Genomic DNA, 7,649 nt, shown 5'->3' with positions numbered 1-7,649 from the left:
TTATTTTTTGCTTGCTATTTTTTCTGTCCAGCTTGCTTTATTGGTTTTTCTTGCTTGCTGGAAGCTCTGAGACGCAGAGGGAGCACCTCCGTACCGTTAGTCGGTGCGGAGGGTCTTTTTGCCCCTCTGCGTGGTTGTTTGTAGGTTTTTGTGTTGACCGCAAAGCTATCTTTCCTATCCTCGGTCTATTCAGTAAGTCGGGCCTCACTTTGCTAAATCTATTTAATCTCTGTGTTTGTATTTTCATCTTACTCACAGTCATTATATGTGGGGGGCTGCCTTTTCCTTTGGGGAATTTCTCTGAGGCAAGGTAGGCTTATTTTTCTATCTTCAGGGCTAGTTAGTTTCTCAGGCTGTGCCGAGTTGCATAGGGAGCGTTAGGCGCAATCCACGGCTACCTCTAGTGTGGTGTGTTAGGATTAGGGATTGCGGTCAGCAGAGTTTCCACGTCTCAGAGCTCGTCCTTTGTTTTTGGTAAATGTCAGGTCACTTTGTGTGCTCTGAACTTCAATGTCCATTGTGGTTCTGAATTACCTGTTCATAACAACACTCATTCCACTGAGTAAGCACAGACCACTTTCTAAACTTCTGACAGTACACCTCCGCTTCATCCTGACCCTGACACAAAGCCAGCAAGATTTTCTCTGCCTGATCCACTGAACTTGGTTCATCATAAAGCAATCCAAGCGCCAGAAAAAACGCATCAACATCACGCAATGCAGGATCTCCTGGCGCAAGGGAAAATGCCCAGTCTTGAGGGTCACCACGCAACAACGAAATAATGATTTTTACTTGTTGAACGGGGTCACCAGAGGAGCGGGGTTTCAAAGCTAGAAACAGTTTACAATTATTTTTGAAATTCAGAAACTTAGATCTATTCCCAGAAAATAAATCAGGAATAGGAATTCTAGGCTCTAAAATAGGATTCTGAACCACAAAATCTTGAATGTTTTGTACCCTTGCAGTGAGATGATCCACACAAGAGGACAGACCTTGAATGTCCATATCTACACCTGTGTCCTGAACCACCCAAAGGTCTAGGGGAAAAGAAAGACAAAACACAGTGCAAAGAAAAAAAAATGGTCTCAGAGCTTCTCTTATCCCTCTATTGAGATGCATTAATACTTTGGGCCAGCTGTACTGTTATGACCTGGTGGTACAGGGCTCCACAGCAACATCCTCCAGCATACCCAAAAGATGCGATGTATCCCTCACATACGAGGGAAGTGATAATACAAAAGGCCTCAAAATCTGATCTATATATATACCAATGTTCTGTGATAAAGAATCAATACCCGCCACAATCGGACGGCCTTTTAATGGGTCAAAGCCCTTATGCACTTTTGGGAGGGCATAGAAAGTTGGCACAGTGGGGGAAGTGGGAGCAAGGAAGGAATACTCGTTTTTGGATATAAGCCTCCTGTCTGCAGCTGTATCCAATATACCCATTAACTCATCAGAATAGGTCTTGGTGGGGTCTCCCAGTAGGGTTTCATAGGTTTGGTGATCATTAAGGAGTAGGCCACACATCTGAAGATACTTGGGATGGTCTAGAATGACAAGATTACCACCTGGCGGTGTATGTCATTGATGGCGGCACCCAGCGCAGTGCCATGCGGCGGGGAACGGATTCAGGGACGAGTGTCTTGTGCGGTATATGGTTTATTCTTTCTCTTAATCAATGATCCTTTTATTCGCTTGGGGGTGGGAACCCCATACTACTATGGACATATGCTCACTGATTGGTCCGTATCTTTGGACCATGTTTTTTCTGGTTTACTATACCCGGTGTTTCCGGAATTTGGGGGGAGGGGTTGCTCCCTGCCGACTGGTCAGCAGGTGGTACATTTCACTATATAAGCACCCTCCCCTGGGATCTAATCAGGTCTGCCTAGGCATCAGGGCACCTGCATCTCTGACCTCCGGTTCATCATCATTTTTGCCCCCTGAGGAACCGTATGACGAGGAAACGCGTCATGAGCACATTGATTTTTTTGCTCTATTTATATTTTTTCTAGTGTTTTGTCGTCCTATACGGGATTTCAATATTAGAGGTCGATATAATAATTTTTTTGTGCACCTTAGTTTTTCTTTACCTTACGCTTTCCTTCATTCCTTTTAATTGCTCATTGTTTTCCCTCCTATAGTTGGCTAGCTATTTAATAGGGCTAGCAGGTGTTAGCCGTCGCGGAGTGGGGGCGCCAAATTATCTATCAGGATGCCAACCTCCACTGATAGGAAGGGACAGCAGGTAAGCGCAGGGATACTGTACTAGGACAGGTGCACTTGTAGATTCGTATTTATATTTTTCTTTTTCTGTTTTCACTGGGAAGTGGTATTTTTAAGATTATCTGATTAAAATTATATTTTTTAAGGGGACAACATGTTACACAAGCACTCAATGGGTCCAAATGAAAAATTGTGGTGTTTTGGGCACCCATCTAGGTGCAACGTTGCAGTTTCCCAACTGAAGCTTGATAAAGGTCTCAGTTGGGAAACTTAGACATTGCACCTAGATGAGTGCCAAAAACGCCACCTTTTTTCACTTTGACTCTTTGAGTGCTTCCTCCATTTTTGCTTTTTCTTTATAAAGTGCTACTGCCCTATGTGTGATCGCACAACTAACTACAATATGTCGAGAGTCTGCTCAGCGTATACCCCGACGTATGTCGTATACAGTAATTGAACAGGATCGTAGAGATCGAGGTCTTTAACCAATGGTCGTGGCATTCTGACTAGTCCAGGAAATACTCAATACGACTGAATTACTTATCATCTACATGCTTTTTTCACTTGTCTCTCGGGAATTATTGCTCGATATTGGAATATTTGGCCATTTCATTCATCACTTGTCTTATGTTGGCATTTTTTTTTTTTTACAATTTTACATTATTCATGTATCCTAGCCTACTAAGTGCAGGCTAAGAATATTCACTAGGAAAGTGCTTGATGATCTGCTGATAATGTTCGTTGATTACAGTAGATACAGGCTTATTGCTAAGGGTAATGTGACTGGCGTTTCTAGAAAATCTGGAATAATTCATATAGGAAGTGTCACGATCCATTTTTGGATTTGTGGCAGATCTGGTTTCCCTCAGATTTAAAACTTTTTTCCTTTCAGGTCATCGGCAGTTAGTGCAGTTTTTCCTCCGGTGCCTGCTGGGGTAATTACATTGCTGCCTAGTTTGCTGATGCGGTTAGTGACCACTCGCACCATCCTTCAAAAGGTCACCTGATGCATCAGCTGACTGTTGGTTATACAGGTCCTTTTGGATACCAACCGTGCTGAAGACTGGAGGTTGCTGGTTCAGTGGTGCTTCAGTTGAATGCAGTAATTTGGTGCCTTACTCTGCTGTACGGTGCATTTCAGCAGAGAAAAGCAAAGTGTTTTGTGTTTCCTTTTCCCTGTGGTGTTTGTCTTCTTACCTTGTGTTGTCTTAGTGCAGCAGTGGGACCAGTGTTCTCACTTGCTAATTCCCTACTTAGGGCTAGGAGCAGGGTAAGTGAGGGATTAGGTATCCTGCTGGGCGACAGTGATAGAACCCATATAGGGACACTAGTAAGAGCAGGGAACATTCTCAGGCGAGTGCAGAAGGTGTCCATTCTCTTCTGACAGGGCCCACCGTTGTTAGTGTCCATGGTGTACCCTTTTGTGTTAAGCCATTTTGTAACCGTCCACTCGTCGGGTCGGATCATGCTAGCACAGTCACTTTGTGACATTATAACCAACCAACCCATTTTTTCTGGAGGCCCATGGCTCAAATGCAGGCCTTTGCCCAACTGCTTCAGACCCTCACCGAGGAGTTTAAGGTGCTGCGTGGTGAGGTGGTGCAACAGCTGGAGCAGTCGGTGGGGTTTTGGGCTTTGGCCCAGGTGCAGGTTCAACCAGAACCCAAGATATCTTCCTAACAGGTTCTCTGGAGGGAGAGATACATTTTTTTTTCAGGAGGCCTGTAAATTGTACTTAAGGCTCCGCCCTCGTTCATCAAGGCGTGAGGAACAGCGTGTGGGGATTATCTCCCTTCTTAATGGTGATCCCCAATCCTGGGCTTTCTCCCTGCCACTCAGTTCTCCATTTTTACGGTCGTTGACGAGTTTTTTGCGGCATTGGCGCTTGTGTATGGGGATCCAGATGGCATCTCCCTGGTGAAATCCTGACTGCGTAAAATCAAGCAGGGGGGTTGGCCGGCTGAGGAGTACTGCTGTACTCAGAGTTCAGGAGGTGGGCCACTGACACACAGTGGAATGACCCTGCCCTTAGGAGCCATTTTAGGCCGGGTCTGTCTCCAAGGTTGCAGGATGCTCTTGTGCAGTATGCCACCCCCAGGTCTTTGGAAGCCGCCATGTCCCTTGCCATCCAGGTAGATAGACGCTTGAGGGAGAGACATACACCAAATGTGCCCCCGGTAGCCTTGCTAGGGAGGGGGAAACCCCTTGAGCAGGTGGACGAACCCATGCAGCTGGGAGGAGTTGGTTCCCAAACGGGGTTGCCTGCGGTTCACCGTGGAGTGGGGGATGTTTTTACTGTGGGTGGACTGGTCATTTCATTGGTGTTTGTCCAGCTCCTGCCAAAATACCTGTACCACCTAAGAAGCTGCATCCCCCTTGTCGTGTGGACGGAGGCGACCAGGGAGTGTATTTTTCTTCCCTCAGTGTACCTTGCCTGCTGAAGTGTTGGTTGGCGGGGTAACTGAGTGTATACTGGTGCTTGTGGACAATGGAGCAGGTGTCAATCTGGTGGATGCTCATTTTGTCCAGACCCATGGCCTGAGGTGTAGGACACTAAACCCCTAAGCGTCCAGGCCATTGACTCCGTATAATTCAGCCAGGGGTGGGTGACCCAAAAGAACCTGTATAAGGACGCTAGTAAGAGCAGGGAATATTCTCAGGTGAGTGCAGAAGGTGTCCATTCCCAGTTCCCTACCGACAGGGTCCACCGTTGTTAGTGTCCCTGGTGTACCCTTTTGTGTTTTGCCGTTTTGTGACCGTCCACTTGTTGGGTCGTGTCATGCTAGGACAGTCACTTCGTGACAGGAAGCCTTAGAAAGGAGTAGAAGCTGCTATCTTTTAATATGATAAAATTGGATTTTAAGTCAAAGGCAGCAGGGTTTAATCGGCCATGTGGAAATCCCTGCATTCGGCTGTGCTTGGTTAACCACTCCTCTTTCCTATAAAAGCTAGGCCTGCTGGGCAGGTCCTTGTCTGAGATAGCACTTGCTACATAGACCTGGAGAGAGAAGCTGGTGTTTGGAGAGCTGGAGGAATTTATTGTGCGACTGATGCTTGGGTTGTTTGCTTGAAAATTCCTCATCCTTACCTGCCTTATTTTCTTCCCTCCTTCCTACACACCCTGGTGAATACCTTTGTTATTTGTAAGAGTATATTTTGTGTGAGTGGAGTTTTCTTTTACCCTTGTCTTGGTTCCCGTTTGTCGGGTTGGTGTACTGCGGTACACTATAGCGCCTCTCTTCCCCGGGTGGGGAAAGGGATTATCGCAGGGCTGCAGCTAGGAGACAGGGCAAGGGCGGAGGCCCCGGCATCCTCGCCATCTGAGGTATCCTGGGGACCAGGGCAAGTTAGGGCACCCCCTAGTGTTAGGGCCAGGAAAGGTGCCCCTGGTCCCAGTTTACTCACCAGTTCTATTGTGACATTAACTCAGACTGAAAGCATTTTTCTGATCCATGATGGAGCCTATCACAGCGCTGTCAGGGCAGTTGCAGCAGCTCAGTTTGGAGGTGGCGGATTTACGCACGGTGGTTTCACAGCACTCTGTTACATTTGGTGTGGGGATCTCGCCCTCCGGGCAAAGCATTGTGGATCCCAAGATCGCACTGCCAGACAGGTTCTCTGGGGGACTGGAAAAGTTTGTCATGTTCCATGAGGTCTGTAAACTATATTTCCGGCAGCACCCGATATCCTCTGGTACAAAGGAGCAACGAGTGGGGATTGTTAGCTCGCTCCTACAGGGGGATCCACAGGCATGGGCATTTTCTCTCCCATCTGACTCGGTCACTCCAGACAATAGAGGATTTCTTTCAGGCCCTGGGCTTTGGTGTATGATGAACCTGATCGCGTCCCCTTGGCTGAGTCATCTCTGCGCCAACTTCAGCAAGGAGACCATCTGGCGGAGGAATACTGCTCCAAGTTCTGGCGGTGGACCACCGACACGAGGTGGAATGACCCGGCCCTCCGTAGTCCGTTCTGTGAGGGTCTCTGTGCGAGTAAGGGATGCATTTGCTCTTTGAGACTCCTGACTCCCTTGAGGCGGCCATGTCTTTGGCAATCTGGGTTGATCGCCGTCTTCGTCAGAGACATAGGGAATCACCTCTGGGGGGCAGGAGGTCCAAGTTTGAGCATGGTCAGTACTGATTCAACTGTGGAACCCATGCAGGTGGGTGCGATGTCCCAACCTAGCAAAGTTGCATTAGTCCGGTGTAAGGGGGGGGAGTGTGTTTCTGTTATGGCAAGAAGAGTCATTTTGTGAGCACATGTCCTACCCGTCATTTGTTTAAACAACCGCAGGAAAACTAGTGGGTCCGGGTTGCGGGAAGGTTGGCAACTCGGGTGTACTTGTAACCTCGGTGGGAAAGACTCATTTTTTTTCCTTCCAGCTATGTTATACGTGGGTGAAAAGAAGGTGGACGTTTCCGCCTTCTTGGACAGTGGGGCGGGGTTTAATTTTGTCGACCCTAGGTTTGTCAGGGACCAAGGCCTTGTACCACATACCTTGTTCAGACCGATACCCATTATAGCTATCGATTCTGGCCCTCTAAAACAGGGGCACTTCACGCAGATGGTCCGTGACTTGCGGCTACAGGTGGGGACCATACACTCTGGGGTGTGAAACTGCCATGTGCTTGAGGGTCTGCCCTCACCTGTGGTGCTGGGACTTCCTTGGTTCGCTTGGCACAATCTGGTAATTGATTGGCAGACTCAGGAAGTGGTAAAGTGGAATACATACTGTCAAGGACACTGCTTGGGTACCCAGTTGGCAAGGCTAGATATCCAGTCCGTGCCCCATTACCTGTCCGACTTCAAGGATGTGTTTTCTGAGCAGGGAAGCCAAAAGCATCCCCCCTCATCGTCCTTATGGTTGTGCCATTAATCTGGTGCCAAGCTGCCAAAGAGCAGACTCTATAACATGGCAGGTCCAGAAAGGCAGGCCACGAAGGACTATATTAAGGAGAGTCTGGCTGAGGGTCATATCAGACCATCCTCTTCTCCCCTTGCTGCAGGGTTCTTTTTTATTCCCATAGTCGTAGTTAGAAGGCGGGTAAGGAGCACTTCAACAATACATTATCAACATAATCTACTATGGTAGGTGCCATTTAGATAAGAAGTGAGAAGAAACAGTAGTAAAATTAAAAGAAATACTTTACTGAATAACAAAGATAAAAAAATAATTATAAAGACAGGGCAGAATAAAGCCTCTAAACAAATGGGGAGCAGTAGCAGCAGCAAGTAATAAAGTGCACAGTAAAGTAGAATGTAATTTAAAGCGCCCCTATAAAAAAAAACAATTAGGCTCATGTATAGTCTTTAAATCCAAGGAGATAGCAGGAAAAAAAAGGAAGGGGGGGGGTGGAAATGGCTCAGCTGACAAATATTGCCATATAGTGCTGAATACGCAAATGTAAGTGCAAATAAAA

This window comes from Ranitomeya imitator, chromosome 9, assembly GCF_032444005.1.
Source record: "Ranitomeya imitator isolate aRanImi1 chromosome 9, aRanImi1.pri, whole genome shotgun sequence".
Classification (NCBI taxonomy): domain Eukaryota; kingdom Metazoa; phylum Chordata; class Amphibia; order Anura; family Dendrobatidae; genus Ranitomeya; species Ranitomeya imitator.
Note: the sequence above shows the minus strand (reverse complement) of the source record.